A 19190-nucleotide genomic window follows, 5' to 3' on the forward strand; every position below is an offset into this window, starting at 1 on the left:
GTTCATAATATGATCAATGACCTACTCTTTGTGGAATTAGTAAACATATAAAATAAGCAACATCCCACTAAATAAAGGCCCTAAAGTTTCATTTTCATATCATATGGTTGGTTAAAATTCTAAGGACACTATCTAAGTCAATGGAGTATGACAGATTATTCCCCAATAGGATTTTTCAATAGGGTATAATATTTGACATATGTTGATTATTTACATCTTCAGATGACTTAACATACTTCTATTAACAATTATTAACATGCATGTGATATTCTAGCTTGGCAATACATTGGTAAGACTGGCTTACTGATGAAAAACTTTTATACCATATATTCTTGGGACACAACTTGTGACTCTTAGCCACTTTGGAATATTTCCTGGCTTGAATACATGTCAAAATATCCCACTAATGCAAGAGAATATGTTGCATAGGGAGAGATAGAAAAGTTTTATAAAGAGAAGCCTTTGACTTAGTAATTTCCTGTATTAGTTTATAATTTATTTAATTTTTTCCTTTTTATATGTTATATCAAATATTTGATCCTTGTGTGTTTTGCTTTCTGTCTGTTTATGAATAGGATTAATGATACCTCTTAAATTTCTATAGCTAGTATTATTGTAACTTCAGAAACTTTTATTGTTTTGGCTGGCAGTTACTAGGTAGTTATTAGGTGGTTATTAGTTTGAGATGGTATATTATTAGTGATCATGTTGTGTTTGGGATCCTGAAGACAAACCCTATCAAAATATTGGGCAGAATCTACTTTATATATTTTAAAAAAAACTTTTCACTCTGTGGATCTTCTGGAACCTTCTCAGGATCATCAGTAGTGCAACTAAGAAAGTCAGACTTCACAAGTTTATTATAATGTGACATTTTTCATTTATCTTTATTTTTCAGTACAAAACTATGATCATCACTGTTCTGTGATTGGAGGGTCAGGAAGTAAATATTGGCATAATAATAGAATGTATTACCTACATTCTATTACTTTGTCTTTTTAGATGTTCTCTTAAGGATTTATCATAAATACTTTGATAATTCACTTAAATGTAAAAATAGGTAAAATTGATAAGATTTATTGAATTTAATTTTTTGCCCTATCTCAAGCATTAATAAGTCATAAGCAAAAACATGAAATTATGTAGTTGCTATATGTAAATCAGTGGTTCATAAAACATGGTGATTCCTACAAACATGTTGAAAATAAGGAAATGCCAAAAACAAGTACAAAATTATTTAGAATGATATGGAACTGAATTGTGGCTAATGTCCTGGAACATCAATAGTTGTAATCCAAGAATTTAAATCTGACTTTTTAATCCATTCTGGAACTAAGGCATACATTATTGACATATCTGTGAAACCCTCTTGCTTGTTCTATGACTTCATGCTTCTTTTGAGTGCAGTTATATGTTCTAACAAATGAAGACAATTGTTTTACTCATTTTCTTATTCCACACATTATATCCCAAATATTTTTATAGCTATTCTAATTTATATATGAGAGCCAAGTGCAACTTTTAGTTTAAAAATGCTAACTGTTAAAGTCACTGTTTGTAAGGAGCAGAGTTTGGACTGGAATCTTGAAGTGCATCTTTCTTGAGTGCTGAAATACCTTTCTTTGCCTTTCCTTTCATTACCATATTCTCTCCCTCCCTCCCTCCCTTCTTTCCTTCTTTTGTTTGTTCGTTCCTTCCTTCCTTGTTCTCTTTCTTTCTTTATCTCTCTCTCTTTCTTTCTCTCTTCCTCTCTTTCCCTTTTTCTTTCTTCATTCATTTGTTCTTTCTTTCTCTATTTTTCTCTCCTCTCTCCTTCTCTCTCTTTCTATCTCTCTCTTTTTTCTCTTCCCTCTTTCTTTTTTTCTGTCTTTCTCTCTTTCTGTCTCTTTCTCTTTCTGTCTCTCTTTTTATCTCTTTCTTTCTTTCTTTCTCCCTTCCTTCCTTCCTTCCTTTCTTCCTTTCTTTCGCTTTTACTCAAGGCCTGTGCTTTCTCTTGACTTTTTCACTCACAGCTAGCATTCCAATACATAAGATACACATCTAGGCCCATACTTGTTTCTGAGAGCTGACTTTATTGGGGAAATAGGATACTTTCTATGAATAGGATGCTTTCTACGACTAGGTATTAACTCCTTAGTTATTTGCTTTCACAAATTCTCATGCCCTGGAGGCTTTCTACCTATTGTAGTAATTTTCTTGATGACATGTCTTTTTTTTTTGTCGGTTGTGAGGCCTGAACTCTGGGTCTGGGCCCTGTCCATTAGCTCTTCAGCTCAAGGCTAGCGCTCTACCACTTAAGCCATAGCACCACTTCCAGTTTTTTTTTCTGCTTATGTGGTGCTGAAGAATCGAACCCAGGGCCTCATTCATGCAAGGCAAGCACTCTGCCACTGAGCCACCTTCCCAGCCCCTTTATACATGCAGAATGCTGCCTTTCACATTGCATACTTCAGGGTTTCCAAACCAGAGCCATAATAAGATCTTACTAGGGTCTCAGCATCTATTCACTGTGTTGAAGAAAATGCTATACTTATTCTAATCTGGACCACCAAATATTCTAATAAGTCTAGTGTTTACCATTTTTGCTGTATAGATAAAGGTATTTCTAGTTTCCTATGTTCATAAATATTTATCCTTATTGTTAAACATAGTTGAATATTTCATAGATATTGTTAAGTGGTGGATCAGACACAAGTTCTGAGTTTTCTAACCCATGAATTATCTTTCAGGAGGAATGAAGAGCTGGTGCAGAAAGACAGACTACAGTAACTCTGTCATCATTCTGTTTCATTGTAATTTTCATACATGTTTTAGTCTCTAGGTTTACTGATATTTGTTAATGTTAAGTACAGTTCAGCATCTTTGTGTGGGCTATTCTTCTCATTTTAGTACCTTCTGCACTGATGATTAAACTTAATTCAACTCCATTCACAGCATTATTTTAAGTTATATTATCAAATTTTACCTATTTCTGACATGATCCAACACAATGTTCTTTCTCCTGGATTCAACACTAGAATTATATGGATTCAGGAATATTTAATTTCCTATGCATTTCCTCACCCAAACTAGTTGGATTAAAATCTCTGGAAGTAGAGCACACACACACACACACACACACACACACTCACACATGCACATGTACACAAAAGTGGGTGTATTTACAGTGTGGCTGTAATGTGTAGCAAAGTTTGAGGTCCTACTTGATAATCATGCTAAAAATTGGATAGCATGTGGTATACAGTGATTGAACATACATCAGAGAGCCAAAGATAGGAAAATTTTACAAAAAAAAGTTTTAGGCTTAAAAGCCTTTGTAGACCTAGATAAATAAATCATAAATCATGCCTCATAATTGGGAACTGAGTGAGTTAGTCAGAATTATTTAGACATAATTAATAAAAGATATAGAATAAAGATCTTCATGCATTTTCTTTTTTTAATTGAGATTAAGTAATTACATAAATTTCATATATTTCACAGTATTGTGTAATAGTGATACTTAGTTAAAGTCACAAACACATTTTAACCTTTACAAGACAAATTGTCATTATCATGGTCTATAAATTTTCTGAATTCTATGAGCTTTGACAATACAATTATTTCAGTATTCAAGATAAAAACCCTGTTGTATAAGAATATTAAGACAAGTATGAAGATGTAGATGTGAGGGATAATTTAGACCATATCAATTTTGACCCATGTGAGGGTTGAATATTAAAAATAGAACACTAACAGATTTTGAAATGTCAGAGTATGGAAAACAATATTTGGTAATAATTACTAGAAAATAATAAAATATCATAAGATTTGAGACATAAAAAGTCTGTTTAGTACAGCTGAAGGTACTTCCCTCCCCTTGGAAGACAGATACTTTAAGGCTGTTGGAGGTTGTTCAATGGAGCTCAAATAATTGTAGCTGAAGGAAGAATTCTGTCCAAATTTGAATCTCTGACAGGTTGACAGGTCCAGCTGCTGGAAAGCAATAAGATAAAGAATTTAAAAGGCAAATGCGCTCAAGAGGCTGGGGAAGTCCAAAAGCAGACTTTTGCTGGCTTTAAGCAGTTAGGATATCAGGTAAAGAATAGAAGAGTAAGTTGTGAGACCTGGCCAGAAAGGAGCAACATGGCTTTCTATGTCTTCCCTGTACTGTCCAGAACTCCTCCAGGTCCTGCTGGAGCTGTGCCTGGCCTGGCTTCTCATCCGGAGTTCAAAACAAAAGGTTTTCTTGTACAAAGTTGGTATGCAATTGAAGTATGGGTCAGCTGGCAGTCATGGGAGACATAAAATTATAAAGCTTCAAGCTTTAATTGTAATAATTGAAAAAACCATCACCATTATATAATGAAGGCCCTTTATTACATTGACTTACAATGAAACACATGAGCTAAGGTAACATAATTTAATATGATAATAATTTCTAGGTTTCTCAATATTATAGGTTTGGTATATAAAATAAAGTTTAGAATTAGAATTTATAAATCGGAATCTTATTTTGATTTTTGGATTTCTATTATTTTAGTCTTTTTTTTTTTGCCCTGGGGTTTGAATTTGAGACCTTGTGCTTGCTAACCAAGTTCCAGCTCTATTGTACTTTATTTTTCTGATACAACCTAAATTTTTGCCCATGGATTATTTCAGAATCCTTAACCATCTACTAGGTCTGCCCTGGAATAGGGCTGCTTTGTCTATGGGAGTCTGCACATAGACCTCCCCCTCCCACTTCCTTTTCCATGCAGGACCTTGCAGGTCCAACCCCTAGAAGTCTCTGCCTAGCACTTGTGTCACCTAGGTGACCCACACACCTGGTGACAGTTCCCTCCCTTTTTCACATCCTGGGTACCCTGAGAGGTTCCCAGACTCTGAGCCACTCTGACTCCCAGCCCTCTCCCTCCATTAAACCCTGTTCTACTTTATAGTCTCTGTGAACCCCAGAGCGTGGGGGCCGGATGATTACTTCCTCCCCTTCTCCCATCTCTCCTCCTGCCCCCCGCAATAAACTCTTTTCTGCCTGAACCAGGTGGTCGTTTCCTTTCTGCGAACCTTACACACTTATGCCTCTTGGGTAGCTTGGATTTGATATGTGCATCATATAAAACGATCTTGTTGGCTGAGAGTTCTCTTTCTTGGCAACTTTTTTCCCCGAAGTGGCCTCAAACTACAATCTTCCTGATCTTGCCACATTACCTCCCCCTCCACCCCTTCTACCCCAAATAACTTGGATATACAATTGTGTACCACAATATCCACTTTTATATATCTTAATTAAAATTTAAATATGTTTGCTACTTCTGTAGCTTCATATCCTTACCTATATTATAGAGACATATTAGAAATTGCCAAATTTTTTTAAAGTATTTGATAGAGCAAAGCATTCTCAAAGGCTCTGTACAGCCTTCCATGCTTTAAGAAAACCAACAGTTTTCCGTGGCAAGTTATCTGCTCTTGATATTAACACACTGATTGTCTCCACAGCATTGCTTTAACCAAAGACCAAGACTTAAGGGACGAAAAAGACATGAAAAATATGTATACCTCTGTTTTTAGCATTGCCATCACTCCTAGGTAAGTTTCAAATCACCTTGTGTCTGATGACATTAAATCAGGAACTGGCAATGACAGACACAGTCACTTTAATGTCAGGTTGGTTTATCCTTTGTCACTTCCCATTTAAAGGCCACTAACCAGAGGAAACTTGATCAAGGACAAGTTTATAAAAGTAATTCCACTGGGGTTTGGACTCAGGACTCTGTGTTGAAGGCTAGTTCTTTACCAGTTGAGCCACAGTGTCGCTTCTGGCCTTTAGGTAATTTATTGGAGATCAGAGTCTCATAGACTTTCCTACATGGGCTAGATTTTAATCTTCAAATCCCAACCTCCTGAGTAGCTAGTATTATAGTCTTGAGCCACCTGTGCCCAGCTTATTTTTTTTGTAACTGATAAATAAAAGATATAAACTGTGCACCTAAGTGGGGTCCCATGCAATATTTGAATGCAAGCTTTATACTGTGTAATACTGAAATCAAATAATACAGATGGGATACCTAATTTATCCTTTACTTATTTACACTTTTGAGAGCCTTTTCTTCTAAATCTTTTCAATGTGCGGTAGTAAATCATTGTTATCTCTAGTCATCTGTATCACAACAGCACATGAAAACCTCTTCATTCTATATAACTGCACCTTAGTTATCCACTGGTCACCCTATCCAGGCATACACTTCTCCATCCTCCTGGCCTTTCATAGCCCCTATTGTACTCTGAACTTTTAAAAGGCCATGTTTTTACATTCCACATAGGATTGAGTACCATATAATAATTGCCTTTCTATGCCTGGATTATTTCAGTTGACATCAATATCTCCAATTTCATCCAAATTGTTTCAACTGAGAGGGTTTAACTCTTTTTATTTAAGGCTGAAATTATGTATGTCTATATAAATATATGCACACATGTATATATACATATATGTACATAGATACCTATACATAGTTTTAATAAAAATATAAAATATAAAGAATATTAGTAAATACCACACTAAAGTGAAATTTGCAAAAATAATCAAAACGAGTGACTGAGAATTTTTTGAAATGTAATTTTCCATTATTTTGTGTGCATGTGTGCATCTATCTGTGTATCTGTATGCAGGTAACAGTCATAAGAGAGAGATCACAAATCCCAGGACTTCATTTTTATGCCTGAATAATATTCCATTATGTATTTATACGTAAGAGTTAATTTCCTTTGATAAACACCAAATAATGTTGATTCCTAGAACAACAGAGCAAATAAGTAACTTGTAGAATGGGCCACTAATAAGAGATGTCAGATATGCAAAATACATAAGAAATTCTAAGAACTCAATAAATACAAATAATGTGAAAGAACCAAAGGAAAAAATAAATAATTTTCATAAGAAGATGTAGAAATTGCTCAACATCACCCACCAAAAAAGAAATGCCAGCCAGGTGATGGTAGCTCATGCCTGCAATCTCGGCAGGCTGACATTTGAGGATTTCAGTTTGAAGCCAGCCAGAGCCAGAAAGTCCATGAGACCCTTATCTCCAACAAAGTACTCAGAAAAAGCTGGAAGTGGTGCTATGACTCAACTGGTAGAGTGCTAGCCTTGTGAACAAAGAGTCTCAGGGACAGTGACCAGGCCCTGAGTTCAAGCCCTGGGACTGGGAAAAAAAGAAAAGAAAAAATGCCCACAAACCCCACAATAGAATAAACTAATTAGGGGCAGATACATTTAGAAATTGGTATCTTAAAATTTATTGGTAGGAATATTAATTAGGTTATAAAACATTTCCTTCCTAAAATACCAAAAGTAGAAGTGTCATAGCAATGTTATAATTAAAATATACTGTGGCACACACTGTTTCCTAAAATTCCCCTTTTTCACTCAATAATTTATAGGAGTATTTCTTTCTTTTGCCCAAAACATGGTTGTAGGTCTTCACAGTATTACAGTATAAGAACCCTATGGGGAGTTTGTCATGGTGTGTTTGTCATGGATAGAACTCGGTTTTATAATGCACTAATACACCCTCTGTAAAGAAACTTTTTTTTCTGTTCCTCTTTCCTTTGCTGTTTGGACAATTTCACTTTGTTCTTTTGTCTGATGAGTGTTTTGTCATTGCTCATCAATAGTGTTTTCATATTTGTCATGGTATTGCTGGGAAAAAAACATTCATTTAAAGGCATATATTCTGAGTAATAAACCTTAGATCTCAATGTTCTCAATATGTTAGCTTATGAAAGTCAGACACCTTCCAAAGTGGTTGAGCAAGTTTACACTTCCACCAACAATGCAGAAGGTTCTTGTTCAACCACTTTGGAAAGTAGTATGGAGGTTCCTCAAAAGACTACACATAGAGCTCCCCTATGTGTAGAGCAATCCCACTTTTGGGTATTTGCCCTAATGATCACAAACAAGACCATACTAAAGCTATCAGCATGACTATGTTTATTACAGCATTATTTACCATAGCTAAGATATGGAACCAACGCAGATACCCCTCAGTAGATGAATGGATCAAGAAAATGTGGTATATATACACAATGGAATTCTATGCCTCCATCAGAAGGAATGACATTGCCCATTTGTTAGGAAATGGAAAAACTTGGAAAAAATTATATTAAATGAAGTAAGCCAGGCCTAAAGAAACATAGGTCCCATGGCTTCCCTTATTTGCAATAACTAGTGCATGTCTGAGTCAAGCAGAAAAGGTCAGATAAGTTGATGTTAGGGGAATGAACCCCAAGATAAGTATTCAAATGGTTTTTTTATGTTTTTTTCCTTTCATGCAATAGTTTCTATCATATTTATCAGATGATTTCTCTGCTGCTTTGTATGTCCCTCCCCCATAGTATAACCCATACTTTCACTGTTTATGATGTTGGTATAATTTGTGGATGGGAAGGGAAAAAAACAAATCATTTAACTAGGGATACAGGTGGACCCATTGCAACAATGAGATGTACAAGTCGTTATGTCGAAAAACGAACTTAACAACTTTGTTGGAGGGTGAGAGGAGGATCGGGTGGGGGGAGGGAGGAGTATGGGAAGGGGAAACAAAGAGTAGGCAACAATGCTTGATAAGAAATGTACTCATTATCTTGCCCATATAATTGTAACTCCTCTGTATGGTATTATCACAATAAAAAAAAAGCCAGAGACCTTGTGATAGTACTCTGCTTCAATATTTAACAGGAATTATAAACTTTCTTCATCTGAATCCTGAAAACATTCTTTCACATTTTACCTTCTTCTATTCATTTCTGAATAATTGTACTGACACCTCCTTTGGCTAAATTATCATTAGAAATGAAAAAGTGCAGCTTCTGTATATGCATCCCCTATGCTGTAAATTAATTTTGATACCTTTCAAAAATGTATTCATAACACATGAGAAAAATCTTGAAGATATCACCAATTTCACTGTTTTCCCTAGGTTCTGTAACAGTAAATTTTCACCCATTCAAGTAATAGAACAAAGGTAGAAAGTTATAAGGCAATTTTTATATTAATCATCACAGTCTTTGTATAAGTAATATTTTAGAAAGAATTAAACCAGTAACAGAGCTTGCTTAGTTAATGGTTTACACAGTAAGGTATATGTACATTTTGAAAAAGAAGGAATTAATATAACATCTGCACCACAAAGCATCTATGATTCATAGCTCATGACATAGTTTCAGATAAAATGAAATTTATTATCAGACTAGTGCCCAACCATAGATGAATGAATAATGGAAATATGGATTATAGACACAATGGAGTTTTATTCAGTCATAAAGAAGAATGAGGCTATGCATTTTTGGAAAAGTGAATGAAGTAGGAATCATCACATTAAATTAAATAAGCCTGGCTTAGAAATACAGTTATCACAAGTTTTCTCTAATGTGTTGATTTTAAAATGAGAACTACATGAAAATACAGGGGGTGATCTGGGGTACAATAGGGGGAAAGAAGGATGCGCATCATGCTCCTGGATTGGGAGGATTAACATCATGAAAATGGCAGTATTGTCAATGGCTATTTACAAATTCAATGCAAGACCCATCAATAACCCAATCTCATTCTTTAATAAAATAGAGGAAGCAATCCAAAAATTCATATAGAACAATAAAAGATCCCGAATTTCAAAAACAAGCCAGAAAGAGCTGTTCTGGAGGAATATCATTATCAAACTTCAAATTCTATTACAAAGCTGTAGTAATCAAAACAGTTTGGTACTGGCACAAGAACAGACTGAGGATCAATGATGTTGGTATAATTTGTGAAGGGAAAGGGAAAAAACAAACTGTTTAAATAGTGATACAGGTGGACCCATTACAACAATGAGATATACAAGACCTTATGTTTAAAAACGAACTTTACAACTTTGGTGGGATGGGGTGAGGGGGTGGGGGGGGAGTGTGCAGGTGGGGGAGTGCAGAGGGGAAGCGATGGTATGAGGAAACAAAGGAGGAGGCAACAATGCTTGATAAGAAATGTACTCACCATTTTGCCCATGTAATTGTAACCCCTCTATATGGTATTTTCACAATAATAAAATATAATAATAATAATAATAAACTGAATACCCAGAAATGAACCCACAGACTTATCATTATCTGATCTTTGATAAGGGAGCCAAAAATTAGGATGGAAGAATGACAGCCTTTTCAGTTAATGGTAATGGCAAAATTGGTTAAACACCTGTAGAAAACTATAGGTAGATCTTTATGTATCATCCTGAACCATAATCAATTCCAAATGGATCAAAGACTTTGAGGTAAAAGCAGATACTCTGAAAACATTACAGGAAGGAATAGGAGAAATTCTAAGGCTTCTTGGCACAGGACAAATTTTCTTAATAAAGACCTAGAAACACAACAAATCAAAGAAAGTTTCCACAAATGGGATTGTATTAAACTACAGAATTTCTGCATGGCAAAGGACATAGCTAGCAAGATCAGTAGAAAGCTCACTGATTGGGAGAAGATCTTCACTAGCCATACAATGGACAAGGGTCTCATATCTAAAATATTCTTAGAATCCCCTAAAAACAAATCTTCAAAGAACAGCTGCCCCACCAATAACTGGGCTAAAGACTTAAATAGAGACTTTTCTGAAGAGGAAATAAGAATAGCCAGTAGAAACATAAAGTATATTCAATATGTCTGGCCATAAAAAATGCAAATCAAAGCAACATTGAGTTTCTACCTCACTCCAGTTAGAATTGTTATAATCAAGAAATCAAATAACAACAGATGCTGGAGGGGATGTGGCCAGAAGTGAACCCTACTGCATTGTTGGTGGGAGTGTAAGTTGTCCAACCACTTTAGAAAGTAGTATGGGGGTTCCTCAAAAGACTCCACATAGAGCTCCCCTATGACCCCCAATCCCACTTTTGGGCATTTACTCAAATGATCACAAACAAGACCACACTAAAGCTACCAGCACAACTATGTTTATGAAAGAATGGCACTGCCCTATTTGTAAGGAAATGTAAGGACTTGGAAAAAAATCATATTAAGTGAAATAAGCCAAAGAAACATATGTCTCTTGGTTTCTCTTATTTATAATAATTGGTATACATCTAGGATAATCTTAGCAAATGAGGGCAATAGCTCCATATCTACATACATATGACCATAAAAGGTGGTGCTAATTGAAATGAACTCCAAACTTGGACACAAGAGGTTTTTTTTTCCTTTGTTGTTGTTGTTCTTAATGTACTACATGATTTCTTTTTCCTTTGTATTTTTTCCCTCCTATGGTTTATTCCCTGTTGTCACAGTATTTGATTTTGGTATACTGGGTATTGTATATACCTTTATCAGAACTAGGGAAAGGAAATAGAACAATAAAATGGGGAAACAAAGGACCAAGGGGGACCCTATGCAACAGCAATACTCACAAGACAAGATCTATACAACGTGATTGAGGGGGGAGGGAAAGGAGAAAAATGAGGGAGGGGTAACAAGTTAGAGAATAAATGTACTCACTATCTTACTTATGTATCTCTTATTCCTCTGTACATCACCTTGACAATAAAATTAACATTGGAAAAAAGAAGGAAGGGCATGACTTCAGGAGAGCAAAGAGGGAGGAACAAAGTGTAATTACATTGTGCTCATGGGCGAAAATAATAGAACCTATTATTTTGTGGAATTAATATATGCTAATAAAATGTTGACACCTAGAGTAAACTTGGCTTTATAGAGTAATCTGACGAGCACAGTGTTGTTTTCATACACAGGGCAATAGGAGCACTGAAAATCAGGTAAAATTCTTAGATGACCTCGATTTCTTTTTTTTGGGGGGGAGGGTGGGTGGGTCTGGTTGTGAGGCCTGAACTCTGGGCCTGGGCACCGTTCCTAGCTGTTCAGCTCAAGTCTAGCGCTCTACCACTTGAGCCACAGCGCCTCTTCTGGCTTTTTTCTTTTTGCTTATGTGGTGCTGAGGAATCGAACCCAGGGCCTCATTCATGCAAGCCAAGCACTCTACCACTGAGCCACCTTCCCAGCCCCTCCATTTCTTTTTCATGAAGTAGAAACCAAGGTCACAGACATTAGAATGAAGACCAACAGGTGATAATGAATGCTGAGGAGATATTAGAACTATGAAACAGATGTCTGGGATGAAGAAGTAAATGCAGGTAAGGAAGTGGGATGAAGTTACTAGGAAACATTGAGGACCCTTACATTATGTATGGTAAGGAATTTACAATGAATCAGTCAAGTAGCACTCATATTCATGTTGCATCTACTAAATATGTAGGTAAGGTAGAAATAGATATTGAATAGACTCCAAATTTATAAGATAAATACCACAAAGCAAGAGACAGGCCAAAAGTACAGAAGGTGCTGAGAGTTGAGATATTTTGAGCCTTATTTAGATTAGTGTCTGTAGAAGAATCAGGTTCTCTGCTTGAGTATATCATGGGTTTTTATTTCATAATACCAAGAAATTTCAATGAGATATTTTGTTTCCTGATGGGTGCTACAGTGAGGGTGGTCTCCGGTTGGTCATTAAAGAGTAAGAATTATAGTGTCTAAACTCTTCCACTCCTTATGGAAGACAACTGGTCTGAGGAATACTACAAGAACAGTATCCTAGTGGACCATAAGTGGATCAGTTTAAAGTCTTAAAGGCGTTTTAATATTGTACTAAGCCTAAATTCAGGCAAGAGTGATCCAGGACCTGAAAACGTTCACATTCTCAGTCCTGGGATTTCATATCTGCTCATCAAATTGTTCTCTTGACAGTTTGGTATCTAGGGGGCATTTAAAACTTTATAATACAAAATGAACTCAGTATCATTACTGCCCTCCCACAGTTGTCAATCTTCCTTTCAGTCAAGTGTGCTGCCGCCTATACCTTAGTATTAGACAAATATTTGGGGCCACACGTGGCTTCTCCTTAGCTTCATCTTGATGCATCAGCAGGCTTTCCAAGCACCTGCCATCTCGTATTGATTTCAACTATTGCCAAAATAATCATTATTCCTTCTTCAACTGATTTTGTGTTTTTATAACCATCCCTCTTTCGTTTGATTTATACCCACAGAATTCATTCTGTATCCCCAAACCAAGCTAATTCTTTAAATTAAGGGCAGAGTACAAGGATGGGAAAATGAAGTCATAATATTGAAGTTGGGTATGAATGTGAAAATGGAACTACGAAAATTGAGGGGAAGTGTGGGGTTGTGCGAATGGGAGAGAACAATGAGAGGGCTGACAGTGATCAAGATGTGATATACACTGAAATGTTTATCACCACCCATGTCTATCATCAGCACACACTATTCAATGGCTGAACGTCATTCTGAGAACACAGTGACGTTCTTGATGTTGGTGTGTCATCCTCTATGTGAGAGGCTCACACTTCAGTCCGCAATATTATGTCAAATCCATGTCTGTTGTCCATTACAGTCCAGCCACCTTCATCTTTACTTTTGTTCTTTGTATCATAAACATATTGCTTTCCTTAAGTTACTTAGCCTGTTCTCTGTGGAATGTTCTCCTCATTCACATCATGAATATTTTTTCCCTCACTTAAGTATCATACCATCCCAAAAAAATGGTTTCTTTACCATTGAGTTTCAGCCATAAAATCTGCTTTACCCATTATTTCGACTGGTTTCAAGTATTTTTTTAATTGTGAAAATACTGTACAGAGGGGTTACAATTACATGGGCAAGATAATGAGTACATTTCTTATCAAGTATTGCAGCCTCCTCCTTTGTTTCCTCTTCCCCTCCCTTCCTATCCTCCCCCCTCCCCCCGTCCTCACCAAAGTTGTGAAGTTCGTTTTTGACATAACGACTTGTACATCTCATTGTTGCAATGGGCCCACCTGTATCCCTATTTAAATGATTTGTTTTTCCCCTTCCCCTCCACAAATTATACTGACATCAAATACAGTGAAAGCAGGAGTTATACTGTGGGGGAGGGACATACAAAGCAACAAAGAAATAATCTTATAAATGTGTTAGAAACAATAGCATGAAAGAAAAAAAAACATTTGAATACATATCTTAGGGTTCATTTCCCTAACATCACCTTATCTGACCTTTTCTGCTTGATCAAGCAAATGTGGGACATATACACAATGGAATTCTATGCCTCCAGCAGAAAGAATGACATTGCCCCATTTGTTAGGAAATGGAAAGACTTGGAAAAAATTATATTAAGTGAAGTAAGCCAGGCCCAAAGAAACATAGTTCCCATGGTTTCCGTTATTTGTAATATCTGAGTCTAATATCTGAGTCAAGCAGAAAAGGTCAGATATGGTTTCAAATTTTTGCCAAGTACTCAGCACTGCTTGAGTCTCTTTTACTCAAAGAAGTTTTGTTGTATTCTCAGCTTCTGTCTAGCACTCTAAAGGTTAACTAATACCTACGTAGTGTTCATTATACATTCTTTGAATAAGTGATTGGTGAATGAATGGATCATGAATGACTGATGAATGACAATAATCTTAACTGATGTCCTCATTCCTTATATTTTTTTCTTGTCAGTCCTGAAGTTTAAACTGAGTCTGGGGTTTGTCCCTGAACCAATTTGTGTTCAAGGCTAGCGCTCTACCACTTGAACACAGCACCACTTCGGGCTTTTTCTTAGATCTTAAAACACATCTAGGTCCAGCAGCAGGAGATTCTTTTCAATACATTTTAAAGACAGTAAGCATCTGTCTATAACAATGTCTTTTGCACAGGTGACAATTTAAAAATGTTCCTTCCTTACTGTTAGATTCTGTTTATACTTCAAATTCTGGCTATAGTTACTCTTTCTTAAAATAATCTCTCTATGCAATGAGTAGGGACAGTATCTGTTACAAATAGGCTCACCATCTCATGCCACTATTTTGCAAGACTTATAGAATCATAATGTAAATATTTTAATATGTTAATATTCTCACATTTCTCCTCAAAAAACAATAAGATCCACAAATACAAAACTGTTGGCTCCCCCCCCCCCAGTCCTGTCGCTTGAACTCAGAGCCTGGGTGCTATCCCTGAGCTTTGTGGTCAAGGCTAGTGCTCTGCTACTTTGAGTGACAGATCCATTGCTGGCATTAGGTAGTTAACTAGAGATAAGAGTCTCATAGAGTTTCCTAGACTAGTTTTGAACTGGAATCTCCATATTTCAGCTTTCTGAGTAGCTAGGATTACAGGTATGAGAACATTTATACTCAATTTTTTTCTTATTCACTAAAAGAACATGAAGTCTTCTTCAAAATTATTCCTAATTCAATCTTCTTAACTCAAATTGTCTAAACAAAAGTAAAAACTAAAATTCTAATCAATTAGTATCACCTTAGCCATCACCTACCTATTTCCTTCATACCTTTCTGCATCTTCCTGTGAACGAATAAAAAATTAGAGTATTTTTAGTTCTAATGGGTCATGGATAGCAACTGATTCATTTAGTAATGAGTCTCTAGAAAGCCATGCTGAGGAAAAACAGTAATTAAAGGGCAGAACTCAACAAATAGCCCAGCAATCCTGCTCCACACCTGGGTGCCTCCAGTAATGGATGAAAGCTGGAGGTAGGATGACTGAGCTGTATGGGGTATTGAGACTCCCATGGTCAATCTGGTGACAGGTTAAGGATTTCTACAGCATCTGAACCTTACTTCCCATGATGTGTTTTAATTGTAAACAGAATATATCAAATATTTCATGCCTGTGTAAATTAGGCTCTTTGTTTCATGTTGAAGCTGCATTTTAAAGAAATTTCAGAGTAGATTTGGATTGGAGGAAGGGAGGGAGGGAAGGATGGGGGGAGATAGAGAGAGAAAAAACAGAGTTAGATTTAAACAATTATATAGATTGGTAAAGATGCATTCTATATTATTCATATACTCTTTCCCTTAATTTTAAATTTTGTCAGAAAACTTAAAGAATTAAACAATGAAAATATTTCAAATTATATTGTGGAAATTCATCATCTAGGACTTACAAGATCTCAAATATACCTATTTTAAATGAAAGTAAAAAAATTCTGTAGGATAATTTACATGCAAAATTTGAAAAGAACCATGATTTTAACAGTGATTGTGGGTAAAAATACACACTCTGTTTATTGTTTCTTTTGTTTTTCTGTTGGGGATGAATTTTTCTTTTATTATAGTAAAATAGTTTAACATTTCTGAAAGCAAAATAATATACATGCATATTTGCATATATATGTATACAAATTTATAAATTTGTACTATGAACTAATTGATTTTTAATTATTTTTTAAAGTATTTCAAGTGTAGGGCCTGCCACCAATGTTCCCTCGTTTACTGATGAGAACTGAGTGAAAATTTACTTCCCCAGCTGCCAGTATTCTTTTATCTTGATTGAATAGAGCTATGTTTCTGTGACACTAAAACAAAAGGGAAAAGAAGGAACAAAATTGTATCAATTCTAGTATAAGTTTTCACATAAACTCAGTAGGTTTAAAGAGCAGGATTACAAAAGGCATACAACACACACATACATTCTTATAGTCTGTCATATATACAAGTTGCACATCATTGAATATCATCCCAATATCAAAGGAAAATCAAATAACCATTTTTTGGAGGGAGGGTAAGTGAAATAATAGTTCACACATTATTTTATGAATATGTTAGCAGCATTTTCAGAACTGTTAAATCCCTTTTACAATGACATGTCTTAAGCCATGTGGGTATAAGAATGTATTACAAAGAGATGTCAGCCTCTTACCAAAAGGTCACAGTTCATCCCAGGTGTACCACTTGTCATATAAATGTATTAAAGTTGTAAGTTTAATACATTTTGAGTCATTCAGCAAAGGATTTACATATGACAATTTAAGAAGTGTCTGTTCAACAGCAGCAGTATTTGGCAAAGATATTGAATGAGTGGAAGTGCAATATTCTCTCCACAGAACCTTTCTAAACCTTTTAAATTGAAAAATACTTCCATTGTCTTTAAGTAGTCATACAAAGGAGTTGCCATTCAACAAACTGATTATGAATATAATACATGCTGATCTATGTCACTGCTTTTAACATTCTCACCCATCCCTCTCCCTCTCAACCCACCCCTTGCTTGACTTAAAATATTCTTAGTTTACCCCATTATTATTATTATGTTTTGTTTTTTTGTCAGTCATGGGGTTGAACTCTGGGCCTGGGTGCTGTCACTCAGTTCTTCAGCTCAAGGCTAGCGCTCTACCACTTGAGCCACAGTGCCACTTCCGGTTTCTGAGTTGTTTGTTGGAGATAAGAGTCTCACAGACTTTTCCTGCCCTGGCTGGCTTTGAACCTTGATCCTCAGATCTCAGCCTCCTGAGTAGCTAGGATTACAGGTGTGAGCTACCGGCCCACCACTTTGCCCAATAATTCTTGAAATTAAAATTCCTAAAATTGATAATGGACTCCATGTTTGCTTCCTGTTTGCTAATGCTAACAGAAGTATGAGTATTTTCAAGCTATTTCAATTCTTTGATTTCCGGAAACAGTAAGGTCTTGACTTTGCCTTTGCTCATCATTTAATATGTCAACCAACATCCAACGTAGAAAATAGAGTTAAATCTACTTCAGAATATGCAAATACACACACATGATTTCTCCAGACCAAACAACTAGAACCCTAATTCTATACTTTATTATTTATACATAAGTAAAATTGAATGACTCTACTTATATCAAATGAACCCAAAGGATTCATTATTTTTAAGCAAGACAGTGAAAGAGTGAAAAATGGAAGGGAATTGAAATAAAATAGTTTGAAAAGAAGACCTAAAATAGAATGAGACACGTGGCAAAAATACTGAATATAGAATGAATCATTGGTATGTATGCAACTTGAGATATTGAATTTATGTTTAGCAACTTATATAAAGAGAAAGAAAATGAATCTAAGTTATAATTTAAACTCTAAAATTTATCATTATCATCAACTATTTATTGAGAATCCTCTCGGTATATAGAATCACAATTATGGTCATTGATCAACGTTAGGAAAGTTATTGCTGATCTTGGAAAGTCTCAAAATTATGAAAGAAAATAAGTAGCTGCAAGCAATCCTTGATGTTAAAACAAAGGTTTTTCAAGAAATGCAGAGAAGGAGAAAAGTGTCTTTTGTGCCTGGTTTACATGTTTTAAAGAGTATAGCTTCATCAACATGTGCTTGTCTATTCATATTTACATGGAATTCTTTACATCTTTTAATTTCATCAAATATGTGTTGGCTATAAAAACCAATGCCATACTAGCACACACATGCACATATAAAAACAAGAAAAAAATTCATCCTGTGATTTTCATAAAGGTCAGAAATTTTTATTAACATAACAATATTAGAATTTCTCAAGGAAAGTATGGAAATTGGCTTTTGTTTACCTCATTGTGTTTGCTCACACCTACAATATGTTATGATCTTTTTTTCACATTATGCTTGCCATGAGTGGCCAGGTCTCCCATCTGACAGGGATACTGGATTTTAGTAGTGGCCTAAAGGTCATTAGCTCATAGATTCACTAAGGTGATTGTCCCATCAATACCTTAATTCTAAAGATTGATCTCTATGATAATGCATTGTTGCTGGCGCATCATGAGAAAGAGAAGCTAGAAATTTCCCAGAGAAAAACTCTTATTTTTTTCACTTGAAAAATTGTGGTGTAGAAAATAAGCCAACTTGTCTAATATCAAAAGAATAATAAATTAGAGTCCTCCCAAGGAGTAAAACTGCCCCTGTGTCCTATCCTAGTGATTATGCCAATACACCACTGTTTTTAAATCATCCCTAGGTAAGAGTTTGAAATAATTTTTATATGTTTTATTATTGTAAAAATACTGTGCAGAGGGGTTACATGAGTATGGTAATGAACACATTTCCTATCTAGCATTGTTACCTCCTCCTTTGTTTTTCTCCTATCATCCCCCCCCCCACCGCCCCCATCCCATCCCGAAGTTGTAAAGTTTGTTTGTCAACATCTCATTGTTAAAATGGGTCAACCTGAGGGGAAGGGAAATAACAAAATGCTGAAATTATTTTTGAACTCAGTTTTTCTTTGCTTTGTATTTTCAGTGTTGTTAAAGACATTCAATACCAATTCTTTAGACATGATTTGGAGTCTTAAGGAAGTTATCATTTTATTTGTTTGCTTGCATGTTTTAGTTTCCTTCAATTTGGAATCTCGGTAAGTTTCAGAATGCAAAATTTGTCCTAAAT

Source organism: Dipodomys ordii, unplaced genomic scaffold (genome assembly GCF_000151885.1).
Source record: "Dipodomys ordii isolate 6190 unplaced genomic scaffold, Dord_2.0 Scaffold62, whole genome shotgun sequence".
In the NCBI taxonomy this organism is placed as follows: Eukaryota; Metazoa; Chordata; class Mammalia; order Rodentia; family Heteromyidae; genus Dipodomys; species Dipodomys ordii.